Raw genomic sequence first — 15,816 nt, 5'->3', positions numbered from 1 at the left:
GTTAACATCTAAAATTCATTCATTATATTAATAAAATGTAACATTCATGAATTATCACATTATAACATTCATTAACATATTAGTTTCATTAGAACATTCATATTAACATTGAAACATAAGATTTATTAGAGCATTTACATAAACATTGACTAGAACATAAATAAACATCTATACATAAACATCAGTCATTATCAAATAAGTTACATAAGTTCACATGAATCATTTTGTTTTTTCTTTTGTTCTTTCGTTGTCCTTCCCTATATTGTTGTAGAGGCATATCCATGTCGTCATTGATATTTCTTCTCACGTATGGACATGCACTCATTGTCCTTTACAAAGGTTGGTACTATGTTTAATAAAAAATAAAAGGGTTAAATTTTTAAAAATTAAGACTTAAAATATTTTAAAGAACATTTTAGCATTCTTTACCTTGTCTAACCACATCATCCTATAATCCACCACCGGCTTGCACATCAACATGCTCATCAGGAACAACCTCTTGTTGGAAATTTGATTGAAAAGATCATTGTAAGAAGAAGATTGATTGAAAGAGGGAGATTGTTGTTAAAGAATGTTTTCAATCATTGTTTTTTCATTGATGTCAAACCCACTATTTGTTGGAATGACAATTTCTTATAAGATCCAAGTACTATCACTTAGTTGATTGATGAAGAGGATTTAATCAACAAGCTGTAACAAAAGCACTTAAGGGAAAGGTTCAGTTATGGTTTTGTAATGAGGTGCAAGGATTAGTTAAGACATTGTAAAAATGATGTATTGATAGCTTACTCAAAGATATAGAGGTTGGCCACACTTAAAAACACTAGAAGTATAAGTTGTAATAAGGTTGACTGCAAAGCTTAATTAAGTTCATTAGTGAGTGCTAAGCAAGCTAGTTCAAGCCAGGCAAATTTTTAGTTAGTGCTAAGCAAGTGAATAATCTAGTGTGTGCTGAGCGATATAGAAGGAGCCAAGTGTGTACAAGTGTTGAGCATCTCAAAAAAAAACTTAGTGTATGTCAAGTGAATCCACAATAGGTGTTGAGCATCAATAAAATGTAGTTGATGCTAACTAACACAGTGTGTGTCAACACTAGAATTTCAATAGTGCCAAGCTGCTACATTATTGGAAAAGTCAAAGATTTGCCAAATCTAAGTCGACAAAGTTGCTACCTTGAATTTTGTGAACTAGTTGGAGGATAAGGATGATGAGCTGGTGGCACAAAATTCTATGTAAACTATTTTTGAGTGAATTCAAAAGGATTCTTCATGATGTTTCTAGAAGAACCAAGATATGGATTAGATTCAATGAATCCTACCTAATCCATTTGAACCAAAATTAAAGGAGGGAAGAATCAAGTAGGAAAAGAAATTCTAGACTTCTATTTAAGGAGTCATAGGCCAAGAAGCAAGAGTTTTTGGAATGCCAAAAATTGCGAAGTGGTTGAAGGGTGGCAAGGAGAAGACAACAAGGAGAAGGAAGAACAAAGCATAGAAACTCTGCTTTGAAAAGTGGTCAGAATGAGAGGATCACACTAGTACATCAAGCATGGAGATTCTAGGAGACAAAGCTTGAAAGAGGAGGACAAGCTATCAGAGCTGAAGAGATTGAAAGCCAAGCAAATTGAGAAGAGCTGAACAAAGACCTAAAATCTACAAGATAAGTTGTGAACTATAATTAGGTCAAAACTTCTTATTATTACTCTCTAGCAATTGTATTAGTGAGGGTAAAATCCTATGGACTTAGGTTGGTTTAACAACCATTTGTAAATCCTTTAGCAAGGTTGCATTTTAAGTGAATGTTCTCAAGTCCTCTAACCAGGCCCACTTCTAATAGGGTGGTTAAATCCTTTAACTAGGTCACATTTAACAGTATGTTGCAGCCTTTAATAGGGCAAGCCTTTCATAGGGCATCACTTCAGAAGAGTGAGAATTGAGTAGCATCTTATTGGTGGTTTTTTCCAAATTGGGTTTCCACGTAAATTACTATGTCATGTGTTGATTCTTCATGTGTTATGCTTGCATGTTGATTTACAATAACTTGCTATGTAGAAAAGTTTCAAGCTTAGATGAATGAACAGTTTAATAGGCTCACTTTACTTGATGAAAAGTTTGAATTGGACATTATGACTTTGAATAACTGATTCACCCCCCCACCCCCTGTCGCGACACCCCCCCCCCCCCCCCCCCCCCCCTATGCCCTCTTAGTTATTATAAAGCATTTCTAACAATTGGTATCAAAACCATCTGCTAATTTAGTTTAAAGGTACTAGAAGCAGGAAGATCAAAATGTCCAAGAAAGAAGTTCCCAAGCTCAAGAAAGATAACTTCATTGCATAGAAAAGTCTGATGAAACTACACCTTGGATTAATAGGTGGTTATGCAAAAACCCCAATTGGAGTGGAACATGTAGATCCAACTAGACCCCTCTTCGTAGATGATTTGAACAAAAGGAAGGAACACAATTAGGCAATGCTGGAGATTTCCTCTGCTCTCAATTATGCTAAATTTGAAGACATCAAATGATGTGATACTGCATTCAAGATGTGGAAAGCCCTATTAGATATCTATGGAGGAGATCAAAATGTTCAAAGAGAAAAGAGAGAAAGCCTCAGAGGAAATTTTGATGACATGAAAATGGAGGAAGGTGAGAATGCTACTTAGTATGCCTCCAGAATGAAAGAAGTGGTAAGTGCAATAAGAAGTTTAAGTGGTCATTTGGAAGAAGAGTCTGTCAATAGAAAATACTTAAGAACCTTGCTCCCCATTTACGCTATTAGAGTTTCAACCATCCAAGAACTAAGGTGTGTACCAAGAAACACACTAACCTTTGAAGGTATAGTAGGAAGACTCATTGCATTTGAGTTGTCCAACTTTGATAACTATAGACCTAAGAACCTTGAATCTACTTTCAAGGCCAAGCTAACATTGAAAGACATTGAGGAGGTGAAATCAAATAAGAAGAGAAGAAAAGGAAAACATGCATCTAGTGATAGTAGCACAGATGAGGAAGATGTGGAACAGTTGGAAGCACTATTGGCTAGAAAATTCCATAGAGGCAAAGGTAAATTCAAAGGTAAGCTCCCTATCATTTGTTTCAATTACAATGAAATAGGACATATTGTTGCAAGGTGTACACAGAAGACGAACTACAAAGAAGGAAACAAGTACAAGAACAAAAGAGAAGATGATAGCAAAGATTGCAAGGACAAAGGAAAAAGATGCTACATTGTTGAAGAAGATTCTGATGAAGTAGTCTATGTAGCCATGAAGGATGAATCAGATGAAGATGAGGCAACAACACTTGTAACTTGTTTGAACAAGAATGACAAATGAATCATAGATAGTGGATGCTCACATCACATGACAGGAGACAAAAGTGAGTTTATTACCTTTACTCAATATGATGGAAATAGTGTTAAATTTGGTAATGATGCTCCATGTCAAATCAAAGGAAAAGATTCAATTAAAATTATAGAGAAAATTTCATGTGATAATGCATACTATGTTGAAGGATTGAACTATAATCTGCTGAGTGTATCACAGTTAGGCAATATATGTTGCAAAGTAGAATTTGGAAATAAAACTACCAAAATATATGACACTAATGGAAATCTGATAGGAAAAGGTGAACAAACTAGGGGTAATCTATTTTACCTAGATATGGAAGATACAACTTGTCTTGTTGTTAAATTTGATGATGTGTGGTTATGGCATAAAAGGTTATGTCATGTTAATTTCAACAATCTAATTAGCATCAGCAAAAAGAAGAATGTTAGTGGTTTGCCTAAGCTGAAGAAGCCTGAAAATACAATGTGCAAACAATGTCAATTAGGGAAGATGACCAAGTCAAGTTTTAAAAGAAAAGTCTACACTTCCAAAGAAGTATTAGAGCTAGTCCATATAGACTTATGTGGCCGAATAAAAGTGCAAAGCTAACAAGGAGATAGATACATAATGTTATTTATGGATGAATACTCCAAGATGATGACTACTATGTTCTTAAAGCAAAAATCTGATGCATTTCAAATGTTTAATGGTATTTGGCCAGAGTTGAGAAAGAAATAGGAAAGGGTCTGAAGTGCCTGACATCAGACAGAGGAGGAGAGTTTACATCAAAAGAATTTGAGATGTTCTGTAATGACAAAGGAATTAAAAGGCAAACATCAACACCAAGAACTCCCCCATAGAATGGAATTGTAGAAAGAAGGAATAGATCTATAATAGACTATTCCATAATATTGATGATGGAGAAAAATGTTACACTAAAGTATTGGAGAGAAGTTATAAGTATTGTTACTTACACCCTGAATAGAGTCCAAGTCAAGAAAGGAACAAATGCAAAACCTTTTGAACTATGGTATGATCACTCACCGAATGTAAAACATTTCAAAGTATTTGGTTGCAAATGCTATATTCTTGAAGACATTAGAAATGGCAAGTTTGAGGCAAAGAGTGATGAAGGCATATTCCTTGAATACTCCACTAGAAGCAAAGCATATTAGTGTTTGAATACTAATACTAACAAGATTATGGAGAGTTCAAATGTAAAATTTAATGAGCATGCAGAAGTCCAAGTTGATGAATTCAAGAAATTAGAAGATTATAGATCCTTTGTATACTTCTATGAAGGTATACCAACTAAAGATGAAGCTACCAACCAAGTTGGGAATCAACAACAAATTTTAGTACGAGTCACAACTAATGAATGTCGAGCTACATTCAAAAGCTGAGTTGCAGAATGAAGAAAATGCACATTTTGATTCCAAAATTAGTACACATGAAAGAGATAAAGAAATATTAGAAGAAGAAGTGCAAAGTGATCTTAAAATTGAAGGACCAAATGTGGAAAGAAGGATAGAACCAAGACTAGCCAAGTATGTGAGAAGACATCACCCTACAAAACAAATCATTGGTGGCAAGGATGCCAGACTAATGACAAGGAACAAACTAAGAAATGAATCATGTCTGCTAAGAAAAATTGAGCCCAAAACAATGAAAGATGCACTACAAGATGATAATTGGCATAAAGCTATGGAAGAGCAGATAGACAAAATTGAGAAGAACAAAAACTGGACTCTAGTTCCAAGACTAGCTGATAAAAATGTAATTGGTACCAAATGGGTCTTTAGAAACAAACTTGATGAGAATGATGAGATAACAAGAAATAAGGCCAGACTAGTTTGCAAATGCTATACACAAGAAGAAGGAATGGACTATGGGGAAACATTTGTCTCTGTTGCAAAAATGGAAGGAGTAAGAACATTACTTGCATATGTTGCTTACAAAGGTTTCAAAGTCTACCAAATGGATGGGAAGTCTACTTTTCTGAATGGTATACTGTAAGAGGAAGTCTACATAGTAGAACAAGAAGGATTTGTAGATGACAACAATAAGGATATGGTTTGAAAATTGCATAAATCACTTGATGGCTTGAAGCAAGCACCCAGAGCATGGTTTGAAAGATTGCACAAATACCTTGTGAAGATAGGATTTGAAAGAATAGATGACAACAACAACCTGTACATTAAGGTAGAAAAAGGTAAAGATATTTTGATATATGAAATCATTGTTGATGATATAATATTTGGAGGAAAAGATGTTCTATGCAAAAATTTTGCTGATCAAATGAAACATGAATTTGAGATTTCAATGTTTGGAGAAATCAAATTCATTGTTGGATTACAAGTACATCAACTAAAGCATGGCGTATTTGTGACCCAATCCAAATATATCAAGGAGATACTCAAGACATTTGTATTAGAAGACTCAAAACTAGTCAGTACACCAATAGTAACAGGACATAAGTTATCTAAGAATGATGAGTTAGCTAAAGTAAATCAGATATTGTATAGATCAATGATTGGAAAGTTGTAGTATGTTGTACATAGTAGACTAGACATTGCATTAGTTGTTGGAATAGTGACAAGATTTTTTGCTAATCCAAAAGAAAATCATTTGATGGTAGTAAGAGGATATTGAGGTACCTAAAAGGAACTAATGACTTTGGTTTATATTATAAGAGGAGTGAAAAGTTTGAGTTGAGAGCCTACACTGATGCAGCTTGGAGAGGTAATATTGATGATAGAAAAAGCACCAGTGTAGGAGCACTTTTTTTAGGTAAAAGATTAATTACTTGGAGAAGCAAAATGCAAAGTTGTACCTTACAGTCCACAACAAAAGCTAAATATGTTGCTACTGCTATCAACTGCACTAATATTGTATGGATCAAACATCTATTGCAAGGTATGAAGGAAGAGGTAAATGAGCCTATGATACTTTATTATGATAATACAAGTGCCATCAACATATCAAAGAATCCTATAATGCATGCCAAAACAAAGCATATTGTAATCAAGTATCACTATGTAAGAGAATTGGTGGAAGACAAGCAACGATGGAATATGTTAGCTCAAAGGAATAGATTGCTAACATCTTCACAAAAGCACTACCTAAAGATGCTTTTGAGTATCTTAGAGGTAAATTAGGGGTGCTACCCCTAGCCAAGGCTACTTAAGATAAATCAAAACTGCCCTACATCAAATGCGTTGATTGTTGGCATATTACGCATTGATGCAGAGGATATTTACTTTGGGATCATACCTAAAGTAATTAAAAGTGCTGAAGTTCCAAATTAGTCACGAGCAAGATGACATAGTGAGAAATTGGATTACTTGCAAAAGCTACACTTGCGTGTTAAGATGCTGAAATAGTATGTCTTTGGAATTGTTGTCAAAGAGGGAGAAGTAATAAGAAACTGATCAACAGTTGAGGGAGAAGAACGGAGAAGCTGATATTATAATAATAGAAGATGAACAATGCATACAGAGGGAGAAAATGTAAGAGGGAGTCAGAAAAGAAAAAGAATGGTTTGGATATGTAAAGGGAAATAACAGCTCAAAGGGAGAAAATTAGTACATACAAGAAAAAATCAGAGGAAGATAGTTTATTAGCAAAGAATTTAGAGGGAATCATAAGTTAACTTATGCTGCTAGAATATAGTTTTCTGTTTGGCATTTTATTTATTGTTTTAACCTAGTTAGCATTTTGTTAACTTGGTTGATCAGTTTGGTTTTCCATCAATGCCAAAGAGGAAGATTGTTGGAAATCTAATTGAAAATATCATTGTAAGAAGAAGATTGATTGAAAGAGGGAGATTGTTGTTAAAGAATGTTTTCAATCATTTTTTTATAATTGATGTCAAACTTGCTATTTTTTGGAATGAAAATTGCTCATAAGATCCAAGTACTATCACTTAGTTGATTGATGAAGAGGATTTAATCAACAAAATGTAATAGAAGCACCTAAGGGAAAGGTTGAGTTATGGTTTTGCAATGAAGTGCAAGGATCAGTTAAGACATTGGAAAAATGATGTATTGATAACTTACTCAAATATATAGAGGTTGGCCACACTTAGAAACACTAGAAGTATAAGTTGTAATAAGGTTGACTGCAAAGCTTAACTAAGTTCATCAGTGAGTGCCACGCAAGATAGTTCAAGACAAGCAAATTTTTAGTTAGTGCCGAGAAAATGGAAAATCTAATGTGTGTTGAGTGATACAGAAGGAACTGAGTGTGTATAGATGCTGAGCATCAGAAAAAACTTAGTGGATGCCGAGTGAATCCATAGTAGGTGTTGAGCATCAGTAAAATGTAGTTGATGCTGAGTAACACAGTGTGTGCTGAGCACCATAATTTCAATAGCATCGAGTTGCTACATTATTGGAAAAGTCAAAGATTCACCAAATCTGAGTCAACAAAGTTGCTACCTTGAATTTTGTGAGGCACTTGGAGGATAAGGATGATGATCTGGTGGCACAAAATTCTATGTAAACTATTTTTGAGCGAATTCAAAAGGATTCTTCATGATGTTTCTAGAAGAAACAAGATATGGGTTAGATTCAATTAATCCTACCTAATCCACTTGAAGTAAAATCAAAGGAGAGAAGAATCATAAGGAAAGAAATTCTAGATTTCTATTTAAGGAGTCACAGGGCAAGAAGCAAGAGTTGCTAGAATGTCAAAAATTGCAAAGTCGTTGAAGGGTGTCAAGGAGAAGGAAGAATAGAGCATAGAAACTCTAGTTCGATAAGTGGTCAAAAAGAGAGGATTGCATTGGTACATCGAGCATGGAGACTCTAGGAGACAAAGACTAAAAGAGCAGGACAAGCTTATAGAGTTAAAGAGATTGAAAGCTAGAAAAATTGGGAAGAACTGAATAGAGACTTGAAATCTGCAAGATAAGTTGTGAATTGTAATCAAGTCAAAACCCCTTATTGTTACTCTCTAGAAATAGTATTAGTTAGGGTAAAATCCTATGGACTTAGGTTTGTTTACAACCATTTGTAAATCCTTTAATAGGGTGACATTCCAAGAGAATGTTCTAAAGTCCTCTAACTAGACCCACTTGTAACATGGTGGTTAAATCCTTTAACTAGGTCACATTTAACAATGTGTTGTAGCCTTTAACAAGGAAGGCCTTTCACAGGGCATCACTTCAAAAGAGTGAGAATTGAGTAGCATGTTATTGGTGGTTTTTACCAAATTGGGTTTCCACATAAATCACTATGCCATGTATTGATTCTTCATCTTATATGCTTGCATGTTGATTTACATTAACTTACTAAGTAGAAAAGTTTCAAGCTTGGAAGAATGAATAGTTTAATGGGCTCACTTTACTTGATGAAAAGTTTGAATTGGACATTATGACTTTGAAAACCTGATTCATACCCCCCCCCCCCCCCCCCCCTCAGTTATTCTAAAGCATTTCTAACACATCTACATCCCCTGCAACTACAATACAATATTTTTTCTTAATCCCAACACATATTATAGTTAAATTTGTATTACCGCACCAAACTTAATTTAAAATGTTTACTTGTATTAATAATGAAAAAATAAAAAATTGAATAGAAAATGTTTAGTTATATATACATTGATATTATTCTTCATCCATCTCATCATCAGGATCATCGTTGTCATCGACATTTTCACCACCATTATCCTAGTTGTCATCGTCATCCTCATCATCATCATCATTGTCATCGCCAACATCATCATTTTCACTGCCATCATCATCATCCTACTCCTCCTCCTCGTCATCATGATGATCAGTAGTAGCATCTTCGACTAACTCTTCATCATGATCCACTTCTTCCTCTTCCTCGATATCTTCTTCTTCCATCATATTATACTTTATTGGCCTTCCCCTTGGATCATGTCTAACAAAAAATGACCAACCTGGTTTGTATGAACCTCTAAATCAAGTACCTTTTCACATTGGCTTGGAAGAATATAGGGCTCATCCCCAACTGGCTCAAACAACCTTGTATTAGTCATTGGAAATCCATTCTCATGCTCAAAAATAGTTCTATCAGGATTATTTGACTAAGCCATAGTCTATACTATTTGATGATGAAGAGAAATATTTTGAAGGACTTAAATTCATAGTCAAGTATATCAACCAAAATTTCATAGTACAAATTTTGAGATTGTCGTGGATGTAAATATTGATCACCTAAAAGACTGCACTTATCCTAGAATCACAAGTTCTCTTCATGTCATGAAACTATTTGATGTAAAATTTATAACCATTGTAGAACATATTCTTATGGTGTTTCACCTACGATAATGTCAAACATGTATAAATTATTCCATCATGAGTTCAAAAACATATAGTTGATTGACAAACTTATAAGTACCTAGAGATCTATTAAACCATATGCTAAATCTATTTCCTTTTGTGTAATATTGGGATCCCCATTAAAATGAGTTTTTTTAACCAGTGAAGACATGGATTCCCATTTTAATCCATGACCAAAATGTTGACATCATTCAATCCATAGCATCATCCAATCTTAATTGTTTGCAATAAACAAATGTATTGCATCCCACTCTTTAGCAGCTATACAAAAGTAAATAGGTGACTTAGAATATATTTATTTTGAAGATTAAGAATTAATTAACTACAATAACATCTCAAAATTTATTGCCTTTCACTTTTCTAAATCTACCTCTCCACACCAAGCACTCCCCTTCAATTTTTTTAATGTAGTTGAGATCCCAAATGCAATCTATATATGGGTCTTTGCTGCAAGAATAGAAAGATATTGAGTAATGTACATCATCATCTTGTATGCCATATATCCCTCATTCATAGAACCCTCTTTTTCAAACAAAACCCTTCAAAAATTTCAAGTGTCTCTCAACCATCCAAATTGACCTAGGTTGTATAGGTCCACACAATTCAATCTCCTCAACTTGGTGTATGAAGTAGTATTCTTTTGAATTGAAAAAAGTTAAAGGTAAAGACTTTTGCATTTCACACATTAGTAGATGAATTATTTTATTCCAATATTTTATATCTTCTTTATGAATTTCTTTAGATGACAACCACCAACAAGGGATTCAAGACACAAAAACATATAAATACGAGACTTTATAATATATTACTTGTTTGATATATTGAACAAATATCATTTCTTACCTCATGTATTTTTCAAGATTACATATCACTTGTTTGATATTATTGTCGAAGTTGTTTGGGAGTGATAGGGGAAGCACATTCTACAACAATTTCCATCTGATCATTTCATTCTTTTCTAACATAATAACATGAAAATTGAATGCAGTTTCACAAATATATTGCAAATAGAAAAGACCAACTTATGAAGGTATGCCAATCATGCGTTTTCAGCCCTAAGCCAAATTCACTTTTCTTTGATATGAGATTACTTATTTTGTAGCAAATCCTATAGGAAATCTCATTTTTTCTGTGACTTCTTTTATGACATTAGTTTGTTGCTTAGTTAATAACCAAGGAAGGGCACTTGCATTAATCCGGTCTCCATTGCTATTTGATTCGATGATATTTTTCATTGCATGATTGGAATCATGAATGCCACTACAAATTTTGGCAAGTTTTTCTTTGTCATTCTTTCCATCCAATATGTTCCATAGTGTCTCTATTATATTCTTTCCAATATGCATGGTATCAAACAAATGCACAATTTGTAGCTGCTCGCAGTAGGGTAGCATACTAAATTCTCTAGGATAATGTTTTAGTCCCTTTGGAAGGTGGTCAGTATCGATGCCTTGACAACCTCAAATTATATTATATTCCAACTATCATAGGTGAGGTGTTGTTCTTTGTGGATTTGGTGTAGTCTATTCTTTCCCATTGAAAAGATGTTTTTTGACACTTTGATACTTATGTTTTTTATCGAGAAAGTGCTTATTCTCATCAAACACTTACTTTCTTAAACTTTTTGAATGATGAGATTTCATCTTTGGACCACACATTGAACATGCAAATTCTCCCTTTGTTTAAATATCTACAAGATAATTATACAATTGAATTAAATATGTTTATTTTTGGAATTAGTATTATCACGTACAACTAGATTTTAGCATAACATACCACAGATATGTGTCAACCCTGGGGCATCATGAATTGTCCACACAAGCATTGCATGGAATTGAAATTAGTTTTGTTCAATTTTTTTAGAGATATCATATATAGTGAAATCATTCCATAACACCAACAACTTGTCAATAAGAGGCACAATATATACATTCAAATCTTTCACTTGGTACTTACCTAGTTGAATGAACACTACCGGATAATTATTGTGGTCATTTCACTCCAAGACTTATAATTACATATCAGTAAAAATAAAATAATGAAATACCTATAACAATCAATTCCAACATAATGTGCTCCCTCTTTATTGACATTCATTGAGGGAGGTTATTGTTGATAATGAAAACAAGCTAGATCGAGTAAATAGATCCCATCTCTCCACATGGATTGACACTGTCAATTGCCAGAGAAAACTTGAGATTTTGAGGTTCTTCTTTAAAGTGTGGCCACTTTTCATCTATGTCCTTAAATGTTGAACCATCCATAGGCATTCAATTAATTTAATCTCAACTTCTATTGCGTACATGGTAATCCATAAATTGTGCCAAGCTACTGCACTTGAATAATCATTTAAGATGTGGAATAATGGGAATGTAATGAAGAACCTTGCTAGGAACCTTTTTCATCACTTGATCATCTTGATATCTTCTTGTATGGAATTCAGGGTATTCTATTGCATTTTTCGTATTCTTTATGATAAATTACATGATCTTGAGGATGAGCATCTATTGATTGATGCTCCACTCTAATATGTTTCATAGTGGCACATAATTCTTGGTACAAGTGAGGGAGAACATTTGATGGTGGTAACAATAGTCACCTATTAATCTACAAAAAAAAAATATTAGTCATTAGTATAAACAATCTTAATGGTACATATTTCACCTTTTATAGACTATAATGATGTCTATTAAAAACCTTAGTGTACATGACATTGTTATGTTGGATAGACCATTCATAACTTTCAAATTCACCAACAACAATACAACAGAGAGAAGACTTGATTGGGATCCTTCATAAAGTCTCATGTTTTCCTTCTCAAGTAGAGGTATATCATGGATGGCCTTAATGTCATCCCCATCACCACCATCATCATCATGAATAGTAGTACTAGTAGCACCAGAACCAAATGTGTCATGGATCAATGCATTTGTACCATCATCTTCAAATGTGTTTTCTAGCACACGATCATCATCTTCCATTGGATCATGATCTTCTCCTTTAATAATCACAACTCCATGTTCCTTTGAGATGTGTTGGTCCATATCACATACTACCCTAGGGAGATCAATCTACATAAAAATGATGATAATCAAACCTATGTTTTGTGGTTCATATGTATATTAATTATGAAAACAATATAAGAAATAGCTTACCAATGGATGATGATCAAACCCCCCTCCCAACAATGTCTCTTAGATATTTTGATTTTGATTCTTCTTGTCTTTAAGTTGTTACAATGCTTCCAAGGACAATAACATTTTTTATCACCCGCTCTTTGAAATCTATACAACAATCTAGTCATTGTCTCCCTATTTTGATCAAACTTCCTTGTATTATCTGACATGATCATTCTTCATAGGAATAACTTATTCATGTACCCTTATTGATTTGGTTGTAGTTAATATTTATATCTACACATATGGTTTTAAAAGAAACATTATGTGTAATTAATGTGTATATCTGCAAAAATATTGGACATGTTGCACTTAATATTTATATCTGTACATATGGTTTTGAAAGAAAATTTTGGTGTAATTAATATATATCTACAAAAATATTTGACATGTTGTAGTTAATTTTCATATCTACACATATATGGTTTTGAAAGAAACATTTGGTGTAATTAATGTGTATATTTGTAGAAATATTGGACATGTTGTACTTAATGTTTATATCTGCACATATGGTTTTGAAAGAAAAATTTGGTGTAATTAATGTGTATATCTACAAAAATATCAGACATGTTATACTTAATATTTATCTCTACACATATGGTTTTGAAAGAAATATTTGGTGTAATTAATGTGTATATCTACAAAATAAAATGGACATGTTGTACTTAATGTTTATATCTGCACATATTGTCTCGAAAAAAAAAATTGGTATAAATAATGTGTATATCTAAAAAAATATTGGACATGTTGTACTTAAGGTTTATATCTGCACATATGGTTTTGAAAGAAACATTTGGTGTGATTAATGTGCATATCTACAAAAATATTGGACATGTTGTACTTAATATTTACATATGTGCATATAGTTTTGAAAGAAAAATTTGGTGTAAATAATGTTTACATCTACAAAAATATTGGACATGTTGTACTTAACATTTATATTTGCACATATGCTTTTGAAAGAAACATTTGATGTAATTAATGTGAATATATGTAAAAATATTGGACATATTGTACTTAATGTTGATATTTGCACATATGGTTTTGAAAGAAACATTTGGTATTGAAATAGTATAAAAAGGATTTACAAAATTAATGTTTTACAAGAAAATGCACATGAAGAACTATTAGCTTAGAAGCAAGAACATGGTGTTGAAACATTACAGAAAGTGTTTGCATGAGAGGTCTGCAAGTGAGGGTGTTGACCAATCTTGAAAACTTGAATGTTGAAATGAAATCTATTGAAGATCAAACACATCTTCGTAGCTATCAAGGATCAAACACCTATGCCACTTGTCTTCTATCCCCTTCTTCTTAATTCCTCTTGTTTGTAACTCCTTATCACTCCCTCCATTCCTCTTCTTGTTTTCTTGAACATTTAGGGAGTTGTTCACATGATTCCTCATTAGTTCATATTTCAATCAAATTCTTTCTTTCCTTCAACTTAGCCATCTATCGGTTTATCCATGTGCATATGAATGGTGTTAAACATGAGTCATTATTGTGTCAAAACTTCATCTTTGTTCTACCAAACTATAGCAGGATTTACACTCTTTCTTGTTTCGTCATAATCCCCTTAGAAATGGCATATGCATTTTCTTAAACTAGCATAGCACAATATCTTAAATGTTGGTTTCTTAGATTTGTTCATTTGAAACATTTTGGTTGTTTTTGTGTACGTTCTTTATCTACTTTATCCATTAAAAAATTTCATACATGGGATCTTTAAAGAAAACACACTTCTCACAAGATTCTTACCCTCCAATTTATTGCATTTAAGATATTAAGATATTAGGATTTGTCATGATTACCTTGGAATTTTTCATGTATTGCATCTATATTTGCTTTGCCACTGCTTATAAGAGTGTTTCAAGGTTGGAAACCACTTCAACATCCTTTGCATGATATAGAGGTAATGTCATTGTTGCAAAGGCTTCTATAAGGGAATGAGCCTCAGGGTTATGGCATTTACATAGAAGTGGAAATTTCTTCTTCAACTCCTTTCACTCAACTCTTCACTAAAGTTATTCTTCTAGCAATGAGAATAGCTGCTACAAATTCCTCAGAGCTAAGGAATCTTGAACCTATGCTACATTTTCTAGAGACATGGGAGAAGTTACTACTAGATTCAATACTTCATAATATTTTGGATCATATAGTGATGCCCAAATTAACAACAACTATAGATACTTGGGATCCTCGTAGGGAGAATATGTCAATACATGCATGATTACATCCTTGGATTCTAATGTTGGGCCAGTATGTGGAGCCTTTATATCCAACTATTCGTTATAAGTTGGGGAATACAGTTCATGCCTACCATGCTAGTGATGCATATGCATATGCAATTTTATCACCTTGAAAATTTGTATTTGATCTTGCTAGTTGGGAACAACTAATTGTTTAAATTATTTTCAATTGAAAAATTATTTCTCCATCTTTAAGTAACCTAAGTGCTTGCTTCTCCCAACTGTATTATTTAACTCTATTGTTATATATTCTATAATACACTTTCAATTTCTTTCTCCATGTTTTTATGATGCATAGAAAAGCCCATATCATCTTAGGATAAAACTAAGGAAAGTGGTTCCAAATATATGAATAAATAACTCAAAAAGGAGTTTAATTAAATAAATGATTTGTGTGTTCGATGCTATTTAATGAATTACAAAAATATCTAATCATCATATATTTATAACGATCAAAGTATGCACAAAGTAAGATCTTGGTACATAAAATTTTAGAAAAAAATAGAGGGAACAAAATTCAAATAAGGAGTCATAGAGTATCTAACTATAATCATGAATGAAACATAATATCAAATACAACCCTATAAATTTACAATGTAATATCATTCTTTTTATTTTTTTAGTCCACACTAAAATCAATAACCTTGTTTTTACCATACAAACCTTTTGTTAGTCAATAACATGTTATTAACTTGTTGGGCATTCATTTTGCACGAGGTCAACGATAGGAATCCATTGCGTAATTCCTC

Source organism: Cupressus sempervirens, chromosome 2 (assembly GCF_028749045.1).
Source record: "Cupressus sempervirens isolate cs-2001-9-10 chromosome 2, ASM2874904v1, whole genome shotgun sequence".
Lineage (NCBI taxonomy): Eukaryota > Viridiplantae > Streptophyta > Pinopsida > Cupressales > Cupressaceae > Cupressus > Cupressus sempervirens.
This window is presented reverse-complemented; position numbering follows the sequence as displayed.